Source organism: Pteronotus mesoamericanus, unplaced genomic scaffold (assembly GCF_021234165.1).
Source record: "Pteronotus mesoamericanus isolate MK-2021 breed Mesoamerican mustached bat unplaced genomic scaffold, CSHL_Meso_final scaffold_174, whole genome shotgun sequence".
Taxonomy (NCBI): domain Eukaryota; kingdom Metazoa; phylum Chordata; class Mammalia; order Chiroptera; family Mormoopidae; genus Pteronotus; species Pteronotus mesoamericanus.
Genome location: NW_026555309.1, coordinates 45,429,599 through 45,456,647, shown reverse-complemented (window position 1 = coordinate 45,456,647; position 27,049 = coordinate 45,429,599). Strand labels below are relative to the sequence as shown.

Here is a 27,049-nt window from a genome sequence, read left to right as displayed (position 1 = left end):
GCTTCCTACACTCCAGTTTTCACAGCCCCGTCCTTCGCCCCGATAGCTCTGCTGTTTGCCTTCCGAATGCCAGCCACGCATCTCTCCAAAGGACTGAAAGCCACAATTTGGCATTTACTATCCATTGAAGTGACTAGTGTCTGTCCTCAGACTGTGAGCTCCAGTAGGGCAAGGCTTTGTCTCTTTTGTTCCCAGCTAAATCCCCAGCGCCTAGTGTTGCACGTGGGTGCTCAAGAAATATTTGGGGGATGGGGAAGAGAGATGGACGCTCCAAGGCTGGGCATTGTGGGGTGGCTGGAAGACTAAATATAATACGTACTGTGAAGGAAGGTCAACAAGCAGCATGAGTCAGTTAACGCCCAGAACAGGGAGACCTTCTGTCCTGGGGGCAGAGTTCAGCTCAGGTGAGATGAGTCCACACTCCAGAAATGAAGTTCCGGGGCCAGGAACTTACACGACACAGCCACAGATAGGTCTCAGGGGGGACCTCCATGTGCACACAGGAGTTCATCAAATTCCCACTCTGGCCAACGAGAGAGCAGTCCCAATGTCCCTACTTCACAGAGGAGCCACGTGAGGGTCAGGGAGGTGACACACCTCACTCGAGCCATGACGCTAGATGGGCTCCTGACCCAATGGGCTCTTACCCCGAGTCCTGGAGGAGGGGCCCGGGTGGGGGGGCACTGGCCTGCTAGTCTGCGTGCATGCTCCCTGCTCCCCAAGAGCCCTGGAGGTCTGTGGGGACAACCCCGGTGTACCCCTAGACCCAGGTGCCATGGGGGGCCCCTCACGCTGGGTGCTGACCCCTTCTGTCCCCGAGGCCCTCGCCGACTGCTGCCGCTGGGGGCCGCCCTGGCTGAGCGCCCACCAGCGTGTGAAGTGCTTCCCGAGGGAGTCCCCGGGGAAGCCCCGGCAGCTGCCTGCTGCGGGGCCGCCAGGAGGAGGCCTTCCTTCCGGCCTCCTCCGCAGGGCCTCAGGGTCAGGCCTCGGGTCACCCTCCAGCTGGGACAGGAAGCCTCCCATTAGTCTGGAGTCTGGGGTGGCCAGGGCCGGGAGGCTGACCCTGAGGGCTGGGGACACCAGCTGTCTGGGTTGACAGATTTGGGCAGTTCGGCAGCTCTGCGACCGACCGTGCACTGGATGCTCGACAGAGCCCAGACTCAGCGCTGCTTTCTGCACAATCCGGGGCCGGTCCTCTGAGTGAGCCCACCCTGTGCACCCCAACCTGGCTGCGTCTGAGCGGGGAGCGCGGGGCGCACTGCAGCTCTCCCCGGGACGGCGGCCCCCCCCCAGCCTCCACCACCCACCGTGCGCACCTGTGCCGGCTCACGTGGCCCCTGAGCACCTGAAGTGCAGCTGATCCAAGCTGATGTGCATTGTGAGCGTGACGCACCTGCCAGTTTCGAAGACCTAACCTGAGGGGAAAAAAAAGTAAAAATATCTCAATAATTTTTATATTAATGGCATGTCGAACTAGAATTCTGGATTGATGTGGTTAAATAAAATATATTATTGAAATCAATTGCACCAATTTTTTGTCCTTTTTTAATATGACTAAAGTTTTGTGTGTGGCTGGCCTTCGGTTCCTACTGCAGAGCACACTGTGCACACCGCCCTCAGAGGGAGCGTTTCGGAGCAAGCGGGGTCTGTCCGTCCTCTGCTTCCAGCCCACGGCGGCGCCCGCAGCCCTCGGAGGAAGTCCCTCACACCCGCACTGGAATTTGGTTGTGACTCAGTGTCAACTCTCACCGCTAAGCCCACCTTCCATCTGTCCCAAATGTCTGTGTCCCTTCCCGCCCCCGGGCCCTTGTGTGAGCCGTCCCTCTGCTGGAAATGCCCTGCCCTAACCCCTGCTTCTCCCTTCGTCTGTGCCACCTCCTCCTGGACACACCTGGGTACACCTCCTCCGTTCACTCCGCAGCAGTGAACCCCGCTGGCTGGGGCCCGCAGAGCTGGGTCCGTGAGTCGTGCTGGGTGACTTCCCTCCAAGCTTCAGCCTGCTCATCTGTAGCCCGGGAGCTAGGAAGGGGGCCTATGGCATCTAAGGTGCGGTCACAGAGAGAGAGCGTGCTCACGCACCGGCACGGGGCTGCGCACGCCGTCGGTGCCCAGAACCTTTGGTTGGAGCCCGGAAGCGTGGAAGGTCACAGAGGCTGCCACGCTCCCGAACAGAGCCAGTGAATTTCAAAGATGTTTCCAGAGCCCAAGTCCAAGCAGAGCTCAAACGTGACACAGCACGACCTCCCGGCCGCCCAGGGGTCCTCTTCACTTAGGGCGGGGCTCCTGGGCCACAGCTGGCCAGCCACCTGTTTGCGTGCACACTGGAACTAACAATGGTTGGAAGAAGGTCTGTGGAAGGCTAACATTTCCTAACACATGATGAGTGCATGCAATTCCACCTTCAGTGTCTGTGAATAAAGCGTATTCTGAAATACGGCCAGGCCTGTCCCTTTACCTACTGTTGAGGGCCGCCTACAGAACCGGCCCATTTAACAGATGAGCATGACCCTCCATGAGGAAAATATTCACTCTCTGGCCCTTTCAAGAGTTTGTTGACTCCTGCCCTAGCTGGCCTGCACAGCCTTCTGGGTAGGTGCTATTAGCCAATGGGGAGACTGAGGCACAGAGGGGCTGTCAGTCGCCAAAGGGCCTGCAGCGACTGTGCTCCTCGCCATTGGGCACACAGTGCGCCTCACCCCAGGGTCTCAGAGGTACGCGGCAGCCCTGCCTTTCCCAGCTGCACAATCCCAGGTCTTGGCAGTTGTTTCTTGTTTTGAGAGGGTGTGACGCGCTTTTACATATTCATGTGATCACCCACACTTACCAGAGGCCCGCATCAGCCAGGCGTGTGCTCGGTGCTTCAAAGGCACAAGTGATCTCTACAGCCCCCCCGGGTGAGTTAGCTCGGGGCAGCCGCGATGGGGGCCGACGGTGGCCCCCGAGTCCCGGAGGCCGAAGTCTGAGGTTCAAGGTCCGGACGGAAGCTGGGCTGGCTCCTCCTGGGGCCCCCTGGTGAGGGACAGTCTGTCCCAGGCCCCGTCCTTGGCCTGCAGACGGCTGTCCGCCTGGTCACACAGCGCTCTCCCTGCGTCCCCGTGCCCAGGTGTCCCCCGCTCATGAGGACACCGGTCAGATGGGGGCAGGGCCACCCTAGTGGGGCTTCCCCTGGATCACCTCTGCACAGGCGCCTTCTCCAAGGGAGGTCCCACCCTGGGGGCCTGGGGCCTAGGACCCACCTATAGATATTTGGAGGACACGGTTCAACCTGTGACACCCCAGAAGGGAAGACACCATTTCACAGAGAAAGGTGGCCCAGTGGCCAAGAAGTGGGCCAGGACCCTGCTGGGCACAAGGACCGCGGGGTCACCTGAGGGGAGGAGGCCTGGGGAAGGCGGCTCCCAGCCTGTGGGTGAATCAAGTTCACCAGGGCAGATGTCAGTCAAATTTCAAAATCCGGCCCTTGCAACAGCTTCCTCCTCCTCGGCTAATTGGCCGTGGGCGCCCAGGGTTATCGCTGTTTCTTCTGCAGGTCCCGGTGACAGTTCCCACAGATGGGCGTGGGTCCTGCCCTGCCTGGGGAGCAGCCTTGGCACCTTCCCTCGCGGCCGCCCCACCCCCGGGGTCAGGGTGCTGTCTTCCGGCCGTGACCCTCAGGGTGCCCACCCGTAAAACGGGCCGTGCTGAGGACTGAGTGGGAGCCTGCACAGCCCCTGCAACCAGAAACCCCCCAGTCGGCACCCCACGGAGCTGTGTGTGTGGGCGCGAGGGACCGGAAACCCGACAGGGGACAGCTGCGTCTCTCCCCCTTAGAAAGCCCTGCGGGGGCTGACCCGCTGCTGGAGCGCGGGCTGGAGACCGGCAGAGGAAGGCAGAGCCTCCCCCGCCGCTGCCCCTCAGGCGTTTCCCTCTGAGGCCGCTGTGGAGTCACCCCTGGGAGCCTCCCCAGCGAGCCTCCTCAGCAGGTGTATTTGGAGCCAGTCCAAGGCTGGCGGCGTGCCGGCTCCCACCTCTCGGCAGTGGCGGTGGCGGGCTAAGCCCTGTGAGCAAGGTTGTGTTCTGGTTTAGTTCAGACGAAGTGGAGCGCGAGGGCAGAGCGGGCAGCAAGCTGGCAGAAGGGGCGGCTGGGAACGGGAGTGTGGCCGGCCACGGGCAGTGGCCCTCCTCGTGCTGTTGGGGAGCCCCCCGCAGCCCTCGCCCCACCCGCCCACCGGGCCCCCGCCCTCCCGGGGCGCGGCCTGGCTTTGAGCAGGTCCCAGGCCTCCGTACTTTTTGTGCCTGCTGTTCCTTCTGCTGAAACTGTCCCCATCTCGTCTGCTACTAGAGTCCCTCCCCTCCTGCCCGCCTGACTCACCCCAGGAGGCCCCCCGGACCCCCTTGTTGGAACACAAACAACGTCAAGCCCTGGCTGTGCCTTGCCTGTGCCCCTCCATGCCAGATTGTTTTAGGGATGAGAAACTGAGGCACAGAGCGCCAAGTCACGCGAGAGTGGTGGCAGAGAACCCACGCGAACGAAGCCAAGCCCTGGGTCCTCCCTCCTTGAGGTTTCCGGCTCTGGGAGCCCCGCTTCTTTGATCACAAGGGGGGCAGTGTGGCCCATGGGAGTGAGATTTTTGTCAACGGCAGGGCCCACGCTGTGCCATGTGGGCCAGGCCCTGGCAGACCACGGGGCTAAGCCACGGGGCCTCAGCTCCTCCTCTGGGCAGCGGGCTGGCAGCAGCCGCCTCGAGGTGCAGCTGGGAGTGATATAGGGAGCGGTGGGACCTTAGGTGGAGCTCGGGGCAGGCTGTTTTCTTCTTGGCTCTCTGCCCCTCTCCTGCGTGCAACAGTGAGGACCAGCCACGCGCTGTGCAAAATCCTGCTCTGCCCAAAAGAGCTCAGAGTCGGACACGGGTCGTGCTTGGACACCTGCGTCCTGGTCACCGAGGGTGGCATGCCGCGGGGACCCGGGCCCAACACTCACATTCCCCCATCAGCTTCAAGGAGCTTGAGCAGCTTTTGGAAGGCACTCATGCCTCGCCTAGGGCTGAAGGGTGTGCGTGTCGTCCCGGCCCTCTGCATCCCGGGGGCCTGCATCGAAGGCACCCACGTGAGCCATCCTTACAGCCCTCCCGCCAGGCCTGCGGCCGGCCGCGTGCGTCCCAGCCTGCAGACGGGGAACTGGGGCTCAGCCAGGCGCAGGCCAGCAGCCCAGGCTGTGGGCATATCCACGGCACCTCCCGCCCACTCTTGGCAGAGCCTGGAGACGGGCCACCGTGTCCTTGAGGGATCTCGAAGGACAAGCAGAGGCCCCATTCAGGTGACTCCAGGGCACTCGTCTGACTCCAGAGCTGGTGACGATCCCACTGGGACAAGGAGGACCCCCCTGAGGCTCCGTGGAGCCATCTGAGTGGCCAGCGCCTCACTCATTAGTCCCCCAGTGGCCCACGGGTGGACAATATCAGGGTCCCCGTTGTACAGGTCAGCAGGCACAGGCAGCGGGACTCAGCGTCCCACAGCAATGAGTGTTGGAGCCAGGGTTCCAAGTGGCAAAAGGAGGGGGTGGTTGGATGCCTGCTCCTGGGGGGCAGGCCAGCACCCCAAAAGGAGGTGCCCCTGAACACTCCCCGGGCCCCTAGGTGCAGGTGAATGGAACATGGGCCAGCGGGCGGACACTCTGCAGCGTTCATGGGGGGAGAATGAATGGGGGGGCGACCCCAGCTCATGGGGACCCCCCCTCGGCGCCCAGGCGGCAGCACTAAGGAGGGGTCTCAGTCAGGACCTGGACGGTTCCTCATTTTCTGAAGCTGCGTGAACCCTCGGGCCCAGGGCCGACTCTCAGTAGAGGGCGCCTTCGAAAGCACATGCCCCAGGAAACAGGCAGGAGATAGGAGCGAAGCGGAGGCCCATGCCAGCTCTCCCGCAGGCCCGAGGACATCGGCACGGGAGCGAGGCGGGCGCGGGCGCAGGCATCCGTGCGTGTGGTGGGAGGCGTGGGGGTGCTTCCAGGGGGGCGTGGATCTGTGGGCATGTTAGGTGAGTGTGCATGGCAGCCGATACGGTGTGCACGGGTGTGTGAGTGTGTTCACCCGCAAGTCTGAGGGCAGAGTGTGGGCGTGGGGACACAAATCTCCGTCTCGTGCCCAAGGGGGCCCCCGTTTGATGGGCCACAAGTCTCCCTCTGGTGGCATCAGAGACTTGAATGCTCGCAGCCATCCCTGCAAGGGCCATGTGAGATTACATGGGGGGAAACCGAGGCACGGAGCTAGCAGAGGGCCATGGGACTTGAACACCTGCTTCTGACTCCAGCCTGTGCCCTTTGACCCTGCCCTGCAACTAGGGGGCTGAGGCCGGTAGGGCCAGGTGCCAGGCCTCTCCACTCGGGGCACCCCTCCAAAGACCGCTTGCCGGGCTTCCGTACGAGGTGTTCATTGCTTAAAGTTGCACATACAGAGACGGAGGCCCCAGCAGGCAACGTGCCCCGTCCCGTCACCGATGGGCCGGTCTGTGTCTGGAGCAAGGCTCCCCACGGCACGCCTGCCTCAGCGCAGGACGCCCCAGACACTTGCACCCACCCCCGAGGCCGGCGGGCTGGAGGTTTCACTCCACTCAAAGCAGCTGCTCTCCGGAGACTAAGGAGGGTACCCCAAGTACCCACACCCACTGTGACCACGGCACTCTCAGTGTCCCCGCTCACAGAGAGAGCCAGTGGGGAAGGCGGCAGGAGCCATCTCCCCAGGCTCGTGGGGCGCGGGCAAGGCCAAACCAACCCAGCAGGTTGGGCTGGAACTGGGTGGCCCTCGCTCCATCCCAGCACCCCACCCCTGCAGGAGGTGGGTGACCTTGTTCCTGGCCCTGAGGACAGCCTGGGGTAATAGAGAGAGGGTTCGGAGCTCTGCTGTCACCTGCAGTGGGGCCCGGCCACCATGCCACTCTCAGCCTCGGCTCTGGGTCCGGCTCTGGAGATCAGAATGCAGTCAGAGTGTCAGGCGAGCGAGGGCGGCCGGGGCTCGGCACCCGGCGAAGGCTCGATCTTCGCCGCCGGCCACTGTGAACTCAGGCTCACGGGACACTTCGTCTAGGAGACGCGGAGCAGGAGCGGGGGCCGCGGGCCAGGGCACGTGGGGGGCCTGGGAGAGTGCTAGGGCTGACCCGCAGCATCCCGATCGCCCAGCGGCCTCTGCATCACAATACAATGCCCCTCTGTCTGGCCCTCTGCGCAGCACCTGCTTCCTTTTATTTTCTCTTAAAGGTCTTATTTACTTATTTTTAGAGAGAGGGGAAAGAGAGGGAGAGAGACATTGATCAGTCACCTCCCAGATGTGCCCCAACCAGGGACCTGGCCCGCAACCCAGCCACGGGCCCTGACTGGGAATCGAACCGGCGACCTTTTGGCTAGTGGGACGATGCCCAACGCCCTGAGCCACGCCAGCCGGGGCTCAGCTCCCCTCCCCGATGGTCGTGACAGCCCTCGGGGTTTGGAGCTCCAGCTCTGGGCCAGCCTGTTTGGAGAGCAGCCCTGGCTCTGCCCGACGCTGGGCCACTGTGGATGCCTCACTGGGCGGCTCGGGGTCCTCGCGTGAGTGAAGGGAGCCATGCGGCACCTGGCTCAACGAAACGGGCTCTCGAGGGTCGAGGGAGCTGTTGGGGCTGCGCGGCCCCGGGCCGAGGCGCCCGAACCCTGCCTGCACTGCCGGCCACGCCTGCTGCTGGGCCTCAGCCTCCCGCCTCGGCCTGTCGGGGAGGCAGCCCAGCCGTCAGCCCCAGGGCCCTGGCTCAGGCCGGTGGCTGCCCTCGGGGTTGGGGGGGCAGGGCGGCGGGGACACCTGGGCCAGGCTGTGGGCGAGTCCTGAGGGTCTGGTGGCCCGGGCCGGGGGCCAGGCGCAGGAGAACACACCTGGTTCCTTCACGTTTGGAAAAGATGACCCCTGGGCTCTGTGGAGGCGGGTGTGAAGCGGGCCAGGCCCAAGGCCACAGCCGAGGTCTGGCGGAGGCTGGAGGCCTGGGCCTGGCAGGCCAGGGGGCCCCGCTCAGGCCTGCACACTTCCTCACCGGGGGCAGAGCAGCGGCCAGGAGGCCCTTAGGCCAAGGCCGGAATGCTTGAGGCGGGCGGTGGGCCCTCGAGGCTGTGAGGACCCGGCTACCTGGTCAAGCACCCCGAAACGGCGCCTCGCTGGAAGCCCCACAGCCGAGGCCCACGTGTGTCGCGGGCCCCTAGTGTGTGTCCCTTGTGGACAGGGGTCCTCTTGGGGCAGTCCACACCCGTGCTGCCCTGGGCGCCGCCTGCCCGCCCCTTCCCGACAGCCAGCTTGTCTGTGCCGCCCACTCTCATTCCTTCCCACTGTCTGCTGTGTTCAGTGCACCCAGGGGAGCGCCTCGGGGGCAGGGAGCACCCACCCCAGCAGCCTCCCTGTCGCCCAAGCCGGCCTGGCAGGGGCTGCCTCTGAGCCCATGGCAAGTGTGGCTTTCTGCCCAAAGACGTTACCTGACAGGCTCTGACGGCCGCCCCCGGTTTGCCCACCGCCACCCACAGCCCCTGACGCCGGATGCGCTCACCTCGGCAGCTAGAGCCCCCCGCTCTGACCTGAGCGGCCTCGGAGCCTTTGCTCCAGCAGTGCCCTCCGCCAGGAACACCCTCCCGCCCACCCAGCCAAGGGACCGGCCTCCAGAACCTTCCCCAGGAAGCCTTGAGCCCCCAGGTAGACATTCATCCCTGGGTGGGAATTTGTCCCTGGTCCTTTCTGGGTCTTGGAGCATCTTGTACAATGGAGACTTGGCAGAGCCACCGGGAGCCAGGAGTCCCTTCTGGGTTGAGACAGCCGTAAGCTTGACCCTGAAACACCCGGAACAGCACCTAGCGCGGAGTCACAACTCCCCAACGAGAGAGAGAGAGAGAGAGAGAGAGAGAGAGAGAGAGAGAGAGAGAGAGAGAGAGGTGTGACCTGTGCAGAGCAAGGAGCTCTGGGCCCCCCCCCCCACCATCTGAGCGAGCCCCAGCCCCTGCTGATTTCTGCTGTCCAAGTCCTGATGCCACTCAGAGACGTGTCCCTGTCCTCATCACAGGCTGAGACCCATTCCACCCTGCGCTCTGAACCCCAGTGACACGCCAAACCCTGACCCCAGGCACAGGCTGGACTCTGGCTTTGCAGCTGGGCTGGGGCGTGGCGCAGTCTCACCCTGAGCCCCGATGGGCGCCTGCATTTGGAGACCTGCCCTCGTCGGCCATTCAGCCCTGGCATCCTGGCTGTACCTTAAGCCCTGATCCTACCGGCAGCTCGTCACCGGCTCTAGTTTTCCCACCTGAACCCTGAACCCTGTTGGCTGAGTCATGGCCCCTCGGCAGCTGCCCCGGCGCTTCCTCGGCAGGCGCTGGAACACGGGGTCTCAGCCCAGGTCCACCCGGGCCCCCAGCGCGGAGCCCCAGTCCGAGGAGGGCCAGGGCGTGGCTTCCCAGGACAGCAAATTAAGGGCTGCTGAGCCTCCGCTTTTCTCTTGCTGCCGGGAGCCTCCTCCCTGCCCAGCGTCCTGGAGCGGCATCAGCTCGGTCCCTGTCTTGCTCTCTCCCCGCTCCCAGCGTGCTGTCGCTGCCCAGGGCACCCCGGGAAGCGGCCCTGCACTCAGAGCCCCTGGAACAGAGGAGCTCAGCAAACACCACAGAACCCGAGCCTGCTGGCACCTCCACCTCCTCGGGCACCGGCTCAGCCCTCTGCAGCCTGCGTCCTTAGCTCTGCGCTGCAGTCAGCCCCACAGCTTCTCCAGAGCTGTCCCCGCTCCGGGTCGGACACTAGGACGCTGCTGCCGGCGGCCACCTAACAAGGCCACCACCCGCTTGGTCCAAAATGGCCCTCCTCCTGCCATTATCAACACAGCCTCGCTCCAGGTCGGCACTTCCCTGCCTTTGGGCTCGGGGCCCTGCCCCCTCTGTTTTTTAAAGTAACAAACCTCTGTTTGTGAAGCACTTGTCACATCCTGGCCTAGGCCAGTGCCCTGCGCGGGGAACTGATGATCGGTGGACTGGCTGCACTCCCCAGGCCCTGGGCTGCGAGGTCCCAGCACCCCACTCTCCGGGTGAGAACCCTGAGGCCGAAGGAGGCTTGGCCCGCTCTCACTGCGGTTCCTGTCTCGGCTCCGCAGCCTGCAGTGCGGCCGGCACACTGTCCCAGGGCCTCGTTGTCACTCCAGAGCCCGCTGCCACCCCTGCCCCGGTCCTGGCCTCACCGACAGCGCCGCCCAGCATGGCCCCAGACGCCCCCAGGCCCCTGCTCTGCCCTTCAGTCATTCCCCAGGTGCCTGACTGAGCCCAGGCCCCCCGGACCCACGCCCACGGGGGGCCTCCTGGCCACAGTTGCGGAGCGCGGGGCTCCCCCGCCGCCCCCCGCCGAGCCTCAGTGCTCTTTTTCTCTGTGGTGTCCATAACCCTGGGCTCCTACCATTAGGGACTCATTGCGGTGTCTCCTCCAGAACGTAAGCCCCTTGAGAGCCGGGACTTCATTCGTTTGCATCGCGCGCTCAGCGAGCCCCCGGCACCTCGCGGCCGGTGGCCTGTGCTACCTGCGTCCGCGAACAAACACGTGGATGCACGGAGGGCAGCCGACCAAGGACGGGCCCGTCCGGCTGCTTCCGAGGGGCTGTGCGCTCTGTGACCTGCGGGGGGGCGGCCTCCCCTAACTTACTGTGCCAGGCGTTCACCTTCTGTCCCCCCACCAGGGTGCAGATTCCAGGAGGGGGGGCTGGTGTGGGTGTGTTTTCATCGCTGCTCCCACAGCATCAGTGGGAGTGCCTGGCCTGGAGTGGGTGCTCAGTCACTGCTTCCTGAGTGGACGCACGGGGGGACGCATGGGTGGATCCGTGACGGAAAGTCGCGTGTGCCAGGCTTTGGCGCCAGAGAGGCCTCGGGAAGTGCTCGCCGTTGGGGCAATTATACCCCCGCACGAGCTCAGGCCCTTTCCTCACTCCCTGGGTCCCCACCTGCAAAATGGGGACAAGAACTCTCTGACCCCACAGGGCTCCTGTGCGATTCCCGTGAGACCGCAGACAGAAGTGCCTTGTAAAGTGCAGATTGCTCTGTGGATTGTGATTCGGAACATAAAGCCCAGCTTTATTATTGGCCCATGCGGGGGGGGGGGGCAGCAGGGACTACCCTGTGCTGGGATGGTCTGGGGGTCTTCCTGGAGGAGGCGCACAAGGGACAGGTAGACCCAAAGAGGAGGGAGGGGGCCGCTGGCAGGAAGAACAGCGTGGGCAAAGGTAGGAGGAGAGAGTCGCCCCAGAGAGCTGAGCGGGCTGCCAGTCAAGCGGGGGGTGGGGTTGGAAGTCTGGAGCTAATTGCTGGCTGGGGACCATGACCTGGCCAGAGCAGCCCAGAGGCCCACCCTGCCTTTGTTGACTTCAGCAGGTGTGTCCTGCGCCAGGGGCCCCGGGCGGGGTGGCTCGATACATCATCTGCTTTCACCCTTCACTCCGAGCGGCGCTGCCAGGAGCCGCGCCCTGTCACCTTCCCTGGGCGGCTGGCTCCCTGCCTCCTCCCCAGGTCACGCTAGTCGTTTGGCTCCTGGCTGAGCTGAAGCGGCCCGGTCCCTCCCTCCATCATGGCTCTGAGAGCCGGGCTGGTGATGCCCAGGGAACACCGCAGCTCCCCGCTCTGACAGCCTGGGGGTGCCTTGCGAGCCCCGGGCCCTTGGGCAGGGGGCGCGAGGACTCAGAGCCAGGCGGCCTGGGCTCCAATCCTGGCCCGGCCACATACTCACGGCCTGTCACGGGCCTGCCCCCTTCCCTCTCTGGGCCTCCACTTCGTCCAGCGGACAGGTGCGCGAGCAGGCTGCGCCCAGGGCGGCCGCGGGTGTAAGGTGACCGGGGCTGGCCGGGGCCCTGGGGGTGTTTCATCCCCCGGTACTTGTCCTCGACCATCCCCGGGCTCGCAAGTCCAAACCCGACACACGTGAGCTCTGAACCTGCGTGCCCGCTTTATAGGTGAGGTCGCTAAGGCGCCGAGACGCAAAGATTGTTCATAGCCAGGAGGGGCAGAGTGGGGACCGGAACCCCAGCAGCCTGGCGCCTGTGCCGTCCCCAGCCCAGGATTCCTGAGTCCCTGGGCACCGGTGTCCCTTCTTTCCAGGGGGGGCCACCCGCCGTGACAGCACCCCTACAGAGTCAGTGAGGAGGAAGCCTGGCCCCGGTCACTCCTGAGGCCCAGGTCCGGAAGGGGACTGAGAGGCGGGCGTGCCAGCCATGGTGTGTGCGCGTGTGTGCGTGGGCCTGCTGCGAGGCTCAGTGAGCCCTCAACTGGGCTCCACCGTCCCCAGAAACGTCCCCCTCACGTAAGCAGTGGACCGCTGGCTGAAGGCCCCTGGCGGAAGTCAGTATCCTGCGCTGCTGTGTCATGGATTCTGCGATGTTTGATCGTGGCACGGAAGACAGCCACGGAACAGGGCACCGCGCGGTGGTATACTTGTGCCTCTGCCCCCCGGGATGGAGCCTGCCGCCCCCTTCAGCTCGGTGGCCCTGCCCGGACCCCATGTGCCCCAGGCAGAGGCTGTGCAGCTTCAGGCCTTTGCTCCTGCTGGACAGCGCCCCCTCCAGGTGAGGAACCTGCCCCACCCTCTCCCAGGGAAGCTTCCGGGCCTGCCCAGGCTGGGAGGGCGAGGGCTATGCCTCTGCCGCAGGGTCTCCCTGCCTTGCGGCCAGCCACCGAGCGGCTCTGGGCTGGCGGGCCCCGCACACTCTCCCTCAGGCACCCCCTGCGCTGTCGACGCCGTGTTCTGTCCACTCACAGACGAGGCGCCGAGGCCCCCAGGACACAGAGGCAGGGGGACGGCCTGGAAGGAGCCCTGACTTCCCAGGAGACACGCCTGTGACCCCAGGGGTCCATCTGACCTGGGAAGCTGTACCACCCCAAGTGGCCACGTGACCCTGGGTCGCCCCACGACCAGGAAGTGATGTGACTCCTGGCAATTGTACGACCCCAGGGAGCCATACGACCCCAAGAAGGCAGATGACCTTGGAAAGCCATATGACCCCAGTAGTCCTATGACCCCACCCCGCAAAGTGGCCACATGACCCCACGTGGCTGCATGACCCTGGAAGGTTGTGTGACGTCAAGGAGCCTGCTGCTCTCTTGGCAATTTGAGCACCTGGAAGTCCCGCTGTGGGTTTGTCCCCCTTGGGGCAGAGGCTACTGTGGAGGCCCCTCACGCCCAGGACTTCGGGGCGGGCATTGTCCTCTCGGGCCTCTGGCTCTGTCACAGGGAGCGGGGGGCCTGGCTTTGCTTCAGATCTGGGAGCTGTGGGGTGTGGGCCCACCTGGAGCTCATAGGCATGAGGTGTTTTTCCCAAGGTCGCCCGTGGGAAGCGGCGGAGCTGGGACCCCCGCTCCTGTGCCCGCTGCTCTCCCTGCCGCGCCTGAGACGGGCTCACGGGGGAAGCGGCGGGAGCGGCAGGAGAACAGCTGCTGGGCCGACCCAGCTGGAAATCAGCTCCCTGAGGACGCACGTGCGCGCGCGTGCGCCTTTGTGCGTGCACGCGGCCTGCCTGGCTCCGAGCAGGTGCTCGGCCTTATCTGGTGATACATAAGCCCACTAATTGGGAGATTTGCAAAAGTGTGTTTTCAAAAGTGTTTGTTGCTTAAAAAACAAAGGACAGATCTGCAAATGAGCAGAGGAGGTGCCGTCGAAAGGGAGTGTTCAGCTGGGACACTGTCCCAGCTCCTAGGCTCTCTTTGCCCCCTTCCTCGGGCACCTAAGGAGACCAGGCAGGACACGGAAGGGGCCTCGATGTGTGAGCGGGCTTATTCCTTGTTTTTAAATGCAGTAAAATCCCAGCTGTTCCAGTGCATTGAGTTCCACAAACATCACTTTCCTTCCATTTCTAGCCCCCAAGAAGTGGAAAGTTGAAGGTCATTGCTAACCTGAGGTTTCCACGGCCTGGCTTGCAGCTCTGCATGGTGCCATCCCCCTTATCCTCAGGGGTGCATTCCAAGAGCCCCGGGGGGCTGATACCGCAGAGAGCAGCCGGCCCTAGGTGCACTGCTTTTTCCTGTTCTTGCAGACCTATGTCGACGTGTAATTTAGAAATTAGGCACAGTAAGAGATTAACAAGTCACTAATAATAAAGTAGGACAATGATAAGTTGCCTGATAACGCAATAATAAGGGTTACTTGACCACAAACACTTTGAAAGCCACAGTCGATCTGATTACCAAGATGGTTGCTGAGCGACTAGGGGGCAGGGAGCGTCCGCAGGTGGATGCCCTGGTCAAAGGGGCGACTTTCGTCCCCAGGGGTTCGGAGTGAGGCGTGGGACGGTGCGAGATTTCATCGCGTTACTCAGAACGGCATGCAATTGGAAACCCATGAATTGTTTGTTTCTGGAATTTTCCATTTAATATTTTCAGACTGTGCTTCGACTTCAGGTAACTGAAACCATGAAAGCGAAACCACGGATAAGGGGGGCTCCTGTACCAATTCATCCAATTCTTAGGCCAGCCCAGCTGGACGGGAACTATCATTCTGCCCTTTGGGAAGCCGAGGGTGCCCGGGGCCGGGGGCTGAGTGGCCTGCCCAGCGTCGGGGGGCTGAGTGGCGGCGGGGCCAGGCCAGGGTGGCAGCCCCGGACGGCAGCCCGGACAGCGGCTCTGAGTCTGTGCTCCCGAATGCTGTCCTCTTTAGGGTAGGCTCCTCCGTTTCAGACCGAGGTTCAAAGTTCAGACTTGGGCCCTATAACCCCTAATCTGTCCGCTGGTTGACCTCTGCTTCCCCAACACCCACCTGCCCCAAATTCTGCTTCTCCCGCCCCCACTCCCCGGCCATCTGTCCCTGCCTCCTGGCATCAGGGCGAGGGGCGCCGGAAGGTCACAGGGGCCTCCTGCCTCCTGCTGCAGGGGCCCTCAACCCAGCGGCGCCACAAGACGAAATTGGAAGCCCTTGAGCCGTGTAGGCACGAGGCCGTCAGGAGCTCCTAGGGTGCCGGGTCGGGCCCTCAGCCGGTGCCCACTGGACTTGGCTCCCGTTGTTTCAGGGGTCCGAGGACCCCAGAGTCTCTCCTCCATTGGCCCTTGCTCAGAAATTCCTTTACTCTCTCTCCCTCTGTCCCCCTCTCCACGCAAACGTGTTTGTGGCTCTACAGTGGGCAGGCTCTGGCCTGGGACCAGACCTTGGATAGAGCGTAGGGCCACTAGGGAGACAGATGGTGCCCTGTTACAGCCGAAACGAGGGTCTTAGCATCAATCAGTGAAAGGTGGAGCGTCTCAGAGTTCATGGGAGTAAGCCACTGACTCCTCTGAGGCAGGACACCCAGGAGGACTTCTTGGAAGAGGCAATTCCTAGCAGACCTCCAGAAATGGTCAAGGGTGTAATTGTACTAGTTCTCAGGCCATGGGAGTCCAAGGATGACAGGGACACCGCCGTCCTCCAAGGGTCCACAGATTCAGCGGGGAGAAGGGAAGGCCGCACAAGCAGCCATTAGGACACTCATGCCCCAGGCTTCTGCCGTCACCCTAGGAGGTCAACACACTTCGACGTACTTACAAAAAGGGCACACAGGGTCGGCTCCATAATTTGTGGGGCCCTTGTTGAAGATTATTAAGAATTTAAAGTCCTGGCCGGGTGGCTAGCTCCGTTGGTTGGAGCGTCATCTGCAAGCGCCAGGGTTGCGGGTTTGATCCCTGCGCAGGGCACACACAGGAGGCAGCCGGGGGATGCAAGCTAAGGGGAGGAGTGGAGCGGCAGGTCGGTCCCCCCCGCCCCGCCCCGCACTTCCTCTCTTTAATAAAAACAATAAATAAAATTTAAAAAAAAAGAATGTACAGACGGTGACAGCAGAGCAGCAAACCAGGTGCGGAGCTCTTCCGAGCGTGGAGCCTGCGGGGCTACCCAGGCGGCGCCCCTGCGACAGGCGGGTGCGCAGGCCCTGTCCTGGCGCCCGGCCAGCGCGCCAGTCTTTCTGACTCTGGGGCGAGAGGGCTTCCCCCATGTCACGCGCTCAAGCGCTCCCCTCTTAGGACGGGGAGCTCAGCCCTTCGAAGCCGAGGCCGGGGTTCGGAGGCCCTGGGGCGGGGCCGCGGCTCCCACTCTCGGCTGCCCCGGGCGGCGGGAGCGTGGGGCTGCGGGCCCCGGACACAGCGCATCGCCCTTTAATGGGGCTGCTATGCCGCTACCAGAGCCTGGGTAGCTCAGGCAGCCCACACTCATTCCTCCCGGTCCTGGAGGCTGGCGAGCCTGAGATCGGGGTGCCAGGAGGGCCGGCCTCTGGGGGACCCTGCTCCTGCAGGCCTTCTGTGGTGTGTGTGAGCAGGAAGGAAGCCACCTCTCTCATGGCTCTTCCTAGAAGGAAGCTATTGCCATCGCGGGGGCTCCGCCATCCTGACCTGACTTCCTCCTGAAGGCTCCCCTTTCAAACACCGTCCCTTCGGGGGCTAGGGCTTCAGCGGGCATGTGGGACGGGACGCGAACATGCAGTCCGCAGCACCCCTCTCGGTGGTGACAGGTGGACGGGGTGCTGGTGGAGCGGCCTGCCCCGGGCCTCACACCCACGGGCGCACACGTACCTGCATACACACGCGTGCATGCACACAGGAGTGTTCAGGCACATGCACACCGGGGCCGTGCTTTTCCTAGCTCTGCTCTCTGCCCAATCTCTGTTAAACTTCAGGTCGCACAAGCAAATTAACCTGATGCTGCCGCCTCTCTGGCTTAGAGCGCACCTTCTAAATCTCATTCACACAAAGGCGTACGCACACACTTTTATACAGGCATTCCATTATTCTTCCAGACGCCTTTAGGGAGCCCCTGCTGCGAGTCGGGGCCTTGCTGGGCCCATGGCCACGGCAGCTAGCGAGCTGTCCCTTATCCTCTCTGCATGCATTTCCCATTCTACCCCAGGGTCCTTCGGGAGAAGGAGCAGATTTTGTTGCCAGCTGTAACCGAAGCATCTGGCACAGTACCCAGCACATAGTAGGCACTCAATATTTGGTTGCTGAAAGGATAAAAAGCGAAGGAGATGCAATAAATTCCAGCATTTACTGTTTAGCGAATAGCTAAACAAAATTATTAAGTCCTTACTCTGGTGTTCCTTACTGTATCAAGTGTTTTTTTTCCAAACATTTTTATTTAATCCTGTGGATAACTTGTGAGCCAGGTGTTGTTAGAAGGCTCATTTTTAGATGAGGACCCAGAAAGGTTGAGTCAGGCGGCCAACGTCATGCAGCTGTCACACGGCTAGAACTTCCTCTCCCAGCCCTCTGGCCGCAGGGGCAAAAGCCCAGCTTGGGGGAGGGGGTGGGGAGATGGTCGTAGCACCCGCAATCTGTCGGGCGCCACTCTGGGCTGTCACGCATACACCACTGATGTTCTTGTTACTCCTTCATTGAAGGATCACATACACACCCACGGAACCAGCACCCAGATCAAGAAACTGAATCTTACCAGCACCCTAGACACTTCCTTCCTGTCCTGAGTCTGGACCCCTCCCTCCAAGGTTAACGACTCTCCGATTTGCACTACCATGTATCTACTTCTACCACTTTATTGCCATAGAATCCTAAACGCTTTGGGGTCTGGCATTTTTCCTTCCTCCAAATCATTTGTAAGAGCCATCCACATTTTTATGTGTGGTTATAGATTACTCAACGTCCTTGCTGTCATTCTATTGCGTGGCTATAACCCAATTCATGTATCCATTCTGTCACTGATGGGCATTTGGCGTAGTTTCCAATTTTTGTTTATTATGCACTGTGCTGCTACAAACAGAAATAGGATCATATAAGGTGTGCCCCTGGGAGGGAACTCACCAGATGAAAGGGTTTACAAGGAGTTTCAGAGAAGCTGCGCCACTTTGCATCCCCACCCCCAGCCTCTGAGAGTTCCAGTTGCTCCACTTTCTTGTCAACACTTAATACTGTCAGACTTCCCCCTTTTAACTGCTCTGGAGGGGGTACAGCGCATCCTTTATCCCTAAATCCCTTCAGCAACCCCATGAGACAGGTCTGATGATATCCGTGCTACGGGTGAGGGCCCCCAGGCTCTGAGAGAAGTAATTTGTCCAAAGCCACTTCAGCCCTGCCGGGGTCACAGGGCTGTCTGACCTCGGCTCGTTGCATCATGTGTTTCTTCGTCAAGCTGCCTCCCCTGACCTTGTCCCCCTGGGTTCCCAGCAGCCCCATCCAAGGAATTATAGCCAATCTGCTTTCGGGGTGACACTGGCATGGGTGTCGCTGGCATGGGTGTCGCTGGTATGGGTGAGGCCGCGAGCGGGAGGCTCCACCTGGGGTCCTGTCCAGTTCTCCAGGGCGCTCGAGGGCTGGGAAGGGGGGCCCTCTCGCAGTGCGCGGGAGATGGGAGAAGAATGGGGACAGAGGAAGTGCCCCGCGGCGACGTAGGGGGGTTGAGGAGGATTTGACGGGGATGGGGAAACCAGGAGTGTTTGCTGCAGCACCTGGGGAGGGTGGGGGGCGTGTGCGCGCGCGCGCGCGCTGATGGTGATGGAAGGAAGATACTTGTAGACGGGCCCGACTAGGGGCGGGGGTCGAGGCTCTCCGGGCCCCTCTGCGAGGAGAGCGTTTGGGGAGAGGCAGGGAGCGGGGTGAGCAGGGGAGGGGCGGGGGCTGCAGGGCTCTCCCTCCTGCGGCAACGGAGAGGGACGCGTTGGGGTTCCGGGGCCAGGGCTCTTGAGGAGGGGCGGGTGCTCCGGCCAGGAAGAGTCTGGGCTCGGGGCGCGCAGGACGCGGTTCCCGGGAGCGGGGAGGTGGGACGCGGGCAGGGGCGGGGCTTTCGCCGGGGCGGGGCCTAGGCCGAAGGGCGGGGCGGAGAGGTGGGCGTGGCGACAGGCTGCCAATGAGCCCGCGCGGTGTAGGCCCCGCCCCGGCCTCCCGGGGCGGCTGCTGCATAGTCATGAGCTCAGGCCTGTGCTGCGTCAGCGGAAGCGGCGCGCGGCGGCTGTTTCCGACCCGATAAAGCGGCGTTGTCCCAGCGCGCCGGCCGCATTCTCGCAGCGCTCCCTCCGTGTCTCAGTCGCTAGGTGACTGACCGCCCGGCCGGCCCGCCGACGAGCAGCCGCCGCCGGGCCCCCGCCTCAGCCGCCACTCCCGAGCGCCCGGGGCCCCGCGCCCCCGCCGCCCCCCTCCCCGCTCGGTCCGGCTCGGCCCGGCCGCCCCGCCGCCCCCGCGGCCCCGGCCGGAGGAGACAGGTGAGCGGCCGCCCGCCGGCCCAGGCCCCGCACCTGGGCGCCCCGCACCTGGGCACCAGGCACCTGCCGCCTCCCCACCCCCACCTCCGCGCGGCCGCAGCCCCTCTCCCGGCGTCTCTTCCTCAGGGAGGGAGCCCCGTCGCCCGGTCGGGCCGCCGCCTCCCGCCGGGACACCCGACCTCATCCTTAACTCCCTCCCTTCTCGCTCTGGGCTGCACCTGCCCCTCCTCGTCCCCATCCCATCAGCCTCCAGGAGCACTACGGGCCCCCACCCTGAGGTGGGTACTTCCCTTGGACCCTGCGCCCCGTCGCCCCCTGCAGCATCCCCACAGTCGTCTTAGGTTTTTTCTCTACTCCCCGAGAAGCGCGGCTCCTCGCTCCTTTGGTCCCGACCTTGCCCTGCCTTCTCGGCCTGACAGCCGCAACTTCTGGGAGTTGCGCCCCTGCCCCTCCTCCCGGAGCCCTCCTCTGGACGGCGGGCTGGCTCTCGGTACCCGCCCCCGGCACGCGCGCTCTCTGCACGCTCGCGGGTGCTCGCAGACCTCGAGCCCGCTGCCCCCAGGCTGCGGGTGTGTCCTACCTGCACCTTGGAAGGCACCTTTCTTTCCTGCGCCCGAGCCTGAGCCTGTAGGAGAGCAGCCAGCCCCTCACTTTCTCTGCATCTCCGCCCGGGTTTCTCTTCTCCTAGACGCGTCCTTCTAGAGCTCTGGGGCTTAACCCCTTCCTCCCCAAGGTGTGTTGCTCTTGCCTGGGTTCCCAGGGAGCACCCCAGCCCACAGCTTTCCCTGGGGAGGGATGTCAAAATGGGGGGGGGGCAGTTTGAAAAACAGCACAGCCTCCTGGCTAACTTCACAATGTTTCTATAAGGTTGGGGTGGGGGAGGAGGTGGCCTGGAGGAGCGGGAAGGGGCGCTTGGTCTCCTAGGGAGTGTTGAGGGTGTTTTTTGTTTGATACCTTAGCTGACTCCAGCAAAAGGGGCCTTGTAGTTTCTGTTTCCTGAGGTGTCTCCTAGCCTAGGGCCTGAGAAGGGAGGCGGGTGCAGAAGATGAGCGATCGAAACAATTACAGGGTCAAGTGATTGCCAGAATCTAAGCCCGTTTCTGCTGGGAAAACCCAGGCCGCTCGCCCAGCACAGGAGCGCACACCGCACTTTCCTCCCCTGCAGCGTCTCCCCCATCCTCCTGCTCCGAGTTCACTGAACGCCCGAGGGAGGTTTTGCAGAATCTGCTGGATGGAGAGAGGCCTGGAGCTATGCAGGCCCCAGGTGGGAAGACCCGGCCTGATGAAGTCAAGTACTTATGCCGGGAGGGTGGCGAAATAGGTTCTCTTAAAAAGCAAGGATTTCAGCCGCATTCAGGCTAATTGTTTTTAGAGGCAGCAGCTGGAAAGGAAAGGAGTGGCTCATTTGCAATGCATTTGAAATGCTTATTAGGGGTTTGGTGATGGTAGGTGTGGACGGTGGTCTCCCGAGGAGGCTGCCCAGGGCCCGCTCCGGGGCTCCCTGGGGCCTGGGAGAGGTGCCTGCTCCCTTGGCCGAAATGCGCGCTGCAGCCCGGGCCCCTGTCGCGCCGTGGAAGCTGAGCAGAGATTGGACCGGGGGAGCTCCGAGGCGGTTTGCGGCTTTTAACATCCTGGGCTCTCTGCCCTCCAACTTCGCTCACTGGAGTGGAGGAGAGGCGGGAAGGGGGCATCCGGGAACGCCTGTCGGTCCCTGCCCTGTCAGAGCCGGAGACCCAGGCCCCCCGACAGTTCTGCAGGCCGGGGTGGGGGGGGCTGCTGCGGCAGTGGTGGCTTCCCTGTCCCCGGTGGGGGCGCAGCTAGTGTTCAGAGCGGGCGTTGCCTGAGGGACGCGGGTGGGAGAGCGGCGGGCCGAGCTGGGGTCTGGGCCGCGCTGTCCTCCCCTGACCGTGTGTGGTGCCCGCTGTGTCCTCGCCGTCCACTCTGTCTCGTCCCAGGGCCCCGAAGCCCAGCCCCATGCAGCCAGCAGGGGTGGTTTGTGACTCAGCCTCGCGGGCTGGCACAGAGCGAGGGCCACTGGCGCGCGCTGTAGGTGGCAGACAACCCCAAATTGCCAGTGCCTTCCTCGGAAACACCCCTGGCAGAGCCGAGCCTGTAATTTGTGGGGCTGGAATGTGCTGGAAGCCGTGTTCCTCCTGTGGACAAGGAGGGTGCTGCTTCCCGCTGGCCTCGTCTGGCTCCCCAGGTTGGTGTGAGCACAGCGGGACTGCCCTGGCGAAGGTGCGTGCGCTCAGCACAGCGCCGTTAGGTCGGCTCCAGGCCGGGAAACGTGAGAGCAGTTTAGCTTGGCTGAGTGGAAATCTGACCAGAGAGAAGGAAAAGGGCCTCCCGGGAGAAGAGCGCCACAGAGAAGGGAAGGGGTGGGAGAGGACCCCTGGAGCCCGCGCCCCTGCTGTGCGGGGGCTCCAGGCAGCGGCCGGCCCACTGCCCCTCCCCCACCGTGCCCGGACAAGGCCCCCTTGTTTAGATTAGCTTAATTACCCCACCAAAATCAATGAACAAGGATCTTTTTAGATGTGGAACTTTCAAAATGTGCTTCAAGTGGCCTCCCCCCACTTTTTTTAAAGGGTATCAAATGCTAAGCCTTTGTGAAATCGGGCACTTTCAGGGAACTGGGAGGTGGTGGAACTTTTAAATGCGCACGAAGGAAGCGTCCCTGCTTGGCCAAGCTGCCTCCACGGGTCTGCACGAGAGCGTGTCCACCCACTGCCATTTGGGGGGCGGGGTGGTACGAGGCAGGTCTGGGGGGGGGCCTAATGGTGCTTATGACCCTGCTCACTTGGCAAGTGGCTTCCAGAGCAGGCGTTCTAAGGAGATTAAAACATGCACAGACTTTGAGGGCCACAGCACTTTGTTTTCCTGTTAAACTTGCGCCTCCCCAAGGCCCCACCATTGAGTTGCGTGGACCTTGTGCGGGGGCCCGGGTTGGGGCCGCGGGTGTGTCCCCTGTCGGGTGTGCTTGTCTTGAGTAAAGCCACGCCAGGCAGACCCCAGAGGCGGCTGGGCTCTGTTCCAGGCTGTCCCAGTGAGGCTGGCCGTAGCCTTTCTGCAGGCGGATGGTCTGTGCCCCCGCTGGTGGAGCTGGCAGCGTCCTCGAAGCGCGTGGAGCAAGGTCTGCGTGCTCTAGTGTTGTGGGAGATTACGGGAGATGAAGCAGGCCTGAAGGTGGAGGGAAGGGCTCCGAGTTGTGTTTGGCTGGCTTGGAACCCGAGGCGAGACAAAGGTCACACAGGGTGGATAGCCGAGCCTGTAAGCGTCTGTGTGCACCGCCCGCCCGCCCCTTCCGCCCCCCAGCCCAAGGGTACACATGGTGCCAGGCCTTCTGCTCCCAGAGGCAGCAGCGAGAGCGCTGGCCGTCCCCAGGCAGGCCCTTCCCAGCTGAAGGGATTGGCAGAGCCGTTCCGGGTTATTAAACGCGGCTACCTTGCCCGCCTGCCTCTGCTTGGCCCAGAGCCCAGGTGAGGGGAGCATTGTTCAGCCTGGGTCCCTGGTGTTTTCATCCTCCCAAAGCTGCTGAAGGGTCCGCTGTCCGCATTCCTGAAACCGTGCCCAGAGGCGCGGTATTTTCCTGCCTCCAGAAAGGCCCTGCACCTGGGCTCCTGCTGCGCAGCGTCTCCAAGCTTGGTGGCCGCTGGAGGGGCTCTGCCGGGGTTTGCCTTGGAATCCTGGAGCCAGTTGGCTTGGTTGATGATCAGATTCTTCCCATTTTAAAGAAAGGAAACCCTTGAGTGTCAAATGCACAGCAGACCCTTCAGCCAGATGAGGAGGAGGCATGGGACCCGGCCTGCCTGGTCCGGAGGCGGCGGTCGCGGCGCGTTTATGTGCGCGCCTCACTGCGCAGCTTGGGGAGACCCCGTGGACATTGCGAGGCCAGCAAACAATAAATAAGCTCCTCGTTGCCAACATTTTAGTCATCGCTTGAGGAAAATATATTTACCCAGAAGAGTATGATTTTTGGTTTGGAAAGGGAAAGGAATCCTTTCCCTGAGCTATTTGAGGGGAGGGTGTGACAGCCCCACGCAGGAGGAGGCCTAGGGAGCGCGCGCCCACCAGGAGGGGACAGGGCCGCGCGCTCAGCCTTGCCGCCTCTTCAGTTGTGGCTGTTTGAGAGCGATGTAGCCCTCAAGCAGCCATCTTCATATATTGTTGTTTAAAGATTCTATTTATTTAAGATTGATTTTTATTTATTTTTAGAGAGGGGAATGAGGGAGAAAGAGAGGGAGAGAAACATCAAATGTGTGGGTGCCTCTCGCACGCCCCCTGCTGGGGACCTGGCCTGCAACCCAGGCAGGAGCCCTGACTGGGCATCGAACCAGCGACCCTTTGATTCACAGGCCGGCACTTAATCCACTGAGCCATACCAGCCAGGGCTATTTATTTATTTTTAGAGAGAGGAGAAAAGAGGAAGAAGAGGAGAGAAACATCCGTTGGTTGCCTCTCGTACGCGTGCCAACTGCATCCCAGCTGCGGACTGAGGCCCCAATTCCAGGCATGCGCTCCAACGGGGAATCCAGCCGGCGGCCTTCCACTTTGGGGGGTGCTGCCCATCCCACCGAGCCACGCACACGGGCAGGGCCACCTTCCTGTATTTTTGCTCATGTTCTGTAAAACAACTTTAAAAAACCATAAGCACAGCTTCAAGTTGACATCTAAACTTTTTCTTGCCCATTTAAGTAGCTGTAAAAGATGTCATTTCTAGGAGATTGTAAATATAGACGCTCAAGATAGCAGTTCTGCTCTCGAAACCCTCCAGTGGAGGCCCTCTGGCTTGCGGCCCCGGCGCCCTCCCAGACACAGGCGGGGGCGGGGGCGTGGACTGCGCCCCTCTCCCTCCTGGACCTGTGTGTGCCCCGCCTCCCTCACGGGTCCCATCCTGGCATGATGCGCTTTCACACCTGGAAGTCAGCGTTGACTGTGCTTCACACTCCTCTGTGACAAGAAGCACATATAACCTGCAGTTCAGACGCTCCTGCGATTGTAAGGCTACGTTCGCTCCGTGGGAAAGATTGTGCGCCACTGCGGTCATCACCAGCGCCAGCCTGGTGACAGCAGCCTGGTGACAGGAGAGCGAGTGGGTCCCTGAGCTGCAGGCACGAGGCAGTGTTCTTTACAACCTGGGGGCGACACCCTCCGCCAGCAAGCAGATGGCAACTCGCTTTACTGCAACGCTTTGTTTCGGTGGCCTGGACCCCAGCCCGCAGTACCTCCAACGTACACCCGTAGTTAATTACTTGCACGAAAGACCACCACCTTGGTTGGGGGTGCGGGTAGGGTGCCTTGGTTAAGGGGATTCCTGAACTGCCCTTGGTGCCAGCTGCACCCTTATTGCTGGAACATTCCGGGTGAGGAGTGCCTTCTGCTGGTTAAGAAGGGAGGGAGTGTGGGGAGGTGGCCTTGGGCAGGGTGCTGTGGGGGCCAGACTTCCAGCGCGGGGACCTAGTGCAGTTCAGTTCAGGAACAAGGCAACAGGGACGCTGAGGCTCCGTAAGCCTGTCCGAGCGCCCGCACCTGGGAGCGCGAGGTGGCCTTGGCATTGCTGCCGAAGTGCCTCCGCGTGCTGTGTCACCGCCTCTGGGGGATGGGGGCGGCGAGGCGGTCACCACCTGGTGAAACTGGGACCTCTCTGCTGCTCCGTTGTCTGTGACAGTTCAGTGCACGTTTTCTCTGAGTGCCGTGTCAAAGGGCGGAGGAGGATACATTTCATAAATACATGCGTATTTTGATGAGCGGCGATGCAATTTTATTTGGTTGGGTTAAAATTTAAGCCTGTGGAGTTGTGCCTTGAGGTAAATGTTAAGGCGCCAGGAAGATGTGTTAGAAGCGGGGAATGCCCCGGGGCCGGGTTCTGGAGTCGGCCCATGGCGCCCGCAGGAACCTGGGTAGCTGGCTCTGTGGCCCCCTCGGCGCAGCGGTTCTGGAAGCGCGTGCTCTCACCCCTCTCCCGGCGGAGGGCCCGGGCCGGTGAGCGGTCCTGGGGGTCTGCCCAGGCAGGACCTCCCTGTCCCTGGACTCCCTTTCAGTCTAGCCTCATGCGGCAGGAACGCAGGCCGCCCGCCCACCTCTTCAGCGGTCTTGCAGGCCCACTGGAAGTTTTACCTACCTGTCTTCTGTCCTCAGGCCATGAAGACTCCACTTAACAATGTGTCACCGTGAATTTGGACTTGTGTTCGGGGACAAGACACGTCCCCGGGCTGTGAACAGGAAGGAGGGACCTTGTTCCCAGAGGTCAGAGGCGAGGTGCTGCCTCCTCGGCCAGGCCGAGGCTTCTGTGGCTTCCCCAGGCAGCGTGGAGGGCGCTGGGCCGGCCCGTGTGGGGAGCCATGACCCTGAAGGACGGCTCCTCATTCACTCCCTCTTGGCATCTGGGACCTTGGTGCTGAGCACAAGGGTTCGGGTTCTTAAAGGCTTAGAGAAAGGCCAGGGCTGCTGAAGGAGACTCTGTGCAGGGGGTCACTTGACCCAGTTGCTCCCCCTACCTGGGACTTGACTCCTGTATACACACCTCCCAGCCAGCCGCAGCGCCTGAAGCAGGAACCGCAGGAAGGCCTGGGCTGTGTAAAACTGTAATAAGACCCCGTGCAGGACAGGCTGGGAGCCCGGCCCTCTGCCCTGCTCTCTGCCGCCCTCTGCCGGACAGAGCCAGGTCTTCCGGGGCTGCCCGGGCCAGGGCTGCTTCCTGTCCTCCTGCGCCCCGCAACCCGCACCCCACGCGAAGGCACCTCTGATTTGGTGCTGCAGTGAGGTGTGGAGTCCAGACTACCTGCTCTTTGATTTGCTAGCTTGGGCTCAGGAGCCTGGTGGGACAGCGAAGGGAAACCTGGGGCCTTCAAAACATGCCCAGCTCCCCCTTGAAGTGTTTTTAATTCTCAGGAGGGTCTGGAGACGCTCTGTGCCCTGCACTCTTGGCAGAAGCGCGACAGGGCCCGGCCTTGTGCAGAGCGTGTTGACGCTGTAGCCGGGCCGCCCCCAGCTCTGCGTCCTTGGCCCCGAAGCAGCCCACTGCTCCGAGCTTCAGCCTCTGGGCAGCAGCCCAGAGAGCATGCTGAGCGTTTTCTCCTGGCACTTAGGCCTCGAGAAATGCCACGCAGAGGCTGGGCCAGGCCAGTGAGTGGCTCCACGCGCTCTGCAGAACCTGGCAGGGGCTGTGCTGTGCCACTTTCATTTTGCAGAGCGGAAAAGGAGGCACAGGGCTTAAGTAACTTGCCCAAAGCCACACATTAAGTGGCCGAGCCTGGGTGGGAACCCCGGAGCCCACCTGTGGGGTACTGGGTCTTCGCTCGCACTGTGGGCTGGGGGTGGGGGGCATGGGATGCTTCTACCCATAGGAAAAGCCGGGTTTTACAGGTGCGTTGAGACTGTGTTTTTGCAGCTGGGGATATCGTATCTTTTCAATACTGTGACTGCAAAACATTGGTAACTTTTCATGAAAAAAGTGATGTTTAACACTAATCAAATGCAAAATAAAATTGGGACTGTTTTCAACAAGCCACAAACTAGCCAGTGGCGGTTATACTAAGAATTCAAAACTGCATGAGAAGAGACAGAGGCATCCAGCAGTGCTCTGCGTCCAGGGGAACATGAGTGTCCCTAAGGGGCTGGCCCTCAACGGCATTGTCACCCTCCGGGTTATCGGCCTGTCCTTGGTCTGTTGCGACAGCTTGAGCAGCCTCGGCGGTGAGGCTGCGTGCCGATAAGGGTGCTGTGGGTGATGTCAGTTTGTGGTGTGAGGCGCAGATAGGTCTTTGATTAGGGCTTGTGGGTCTGTGGGAGAGCCTGGAAGCCCAGTAAGTGCAGGCCGTGGTTTCTGCCGGCTTATGATACGGTTTTGGAAAATAGTTTTTTAACCATTTTTATGTGGATTTCCTCATGATCCCTTAGA

At 62.2% G+C, this 27,049-nt stretch overlaps 1 long non-coding RNA gene across 1 annotated transcript; it reads right to left on the bottom strand.

The window, feature by feature from the left end:
* Nucleotides 1–23,763: 23,763 nt before the first annotated feature.
* Nucleotides 23,764–25,428, bottom strand: LOC129084352 (uncharacterized). Its single transcript, XR_008530587.1, has 3 exons — nucleotides 25,271–25,428; nucleotides 24,066–24,223; nucleotides 23,764–23,783 (listed from the first exon to the last, which is right to left on the bottom strand). It is a non-coding gene; the product is annotated as an uncharacterized LOC129084352 (long non-coding RNA).
* Between the last annotated feature and the right edge of the window lie 1,621 nt (nucleotides 25,429–27,049).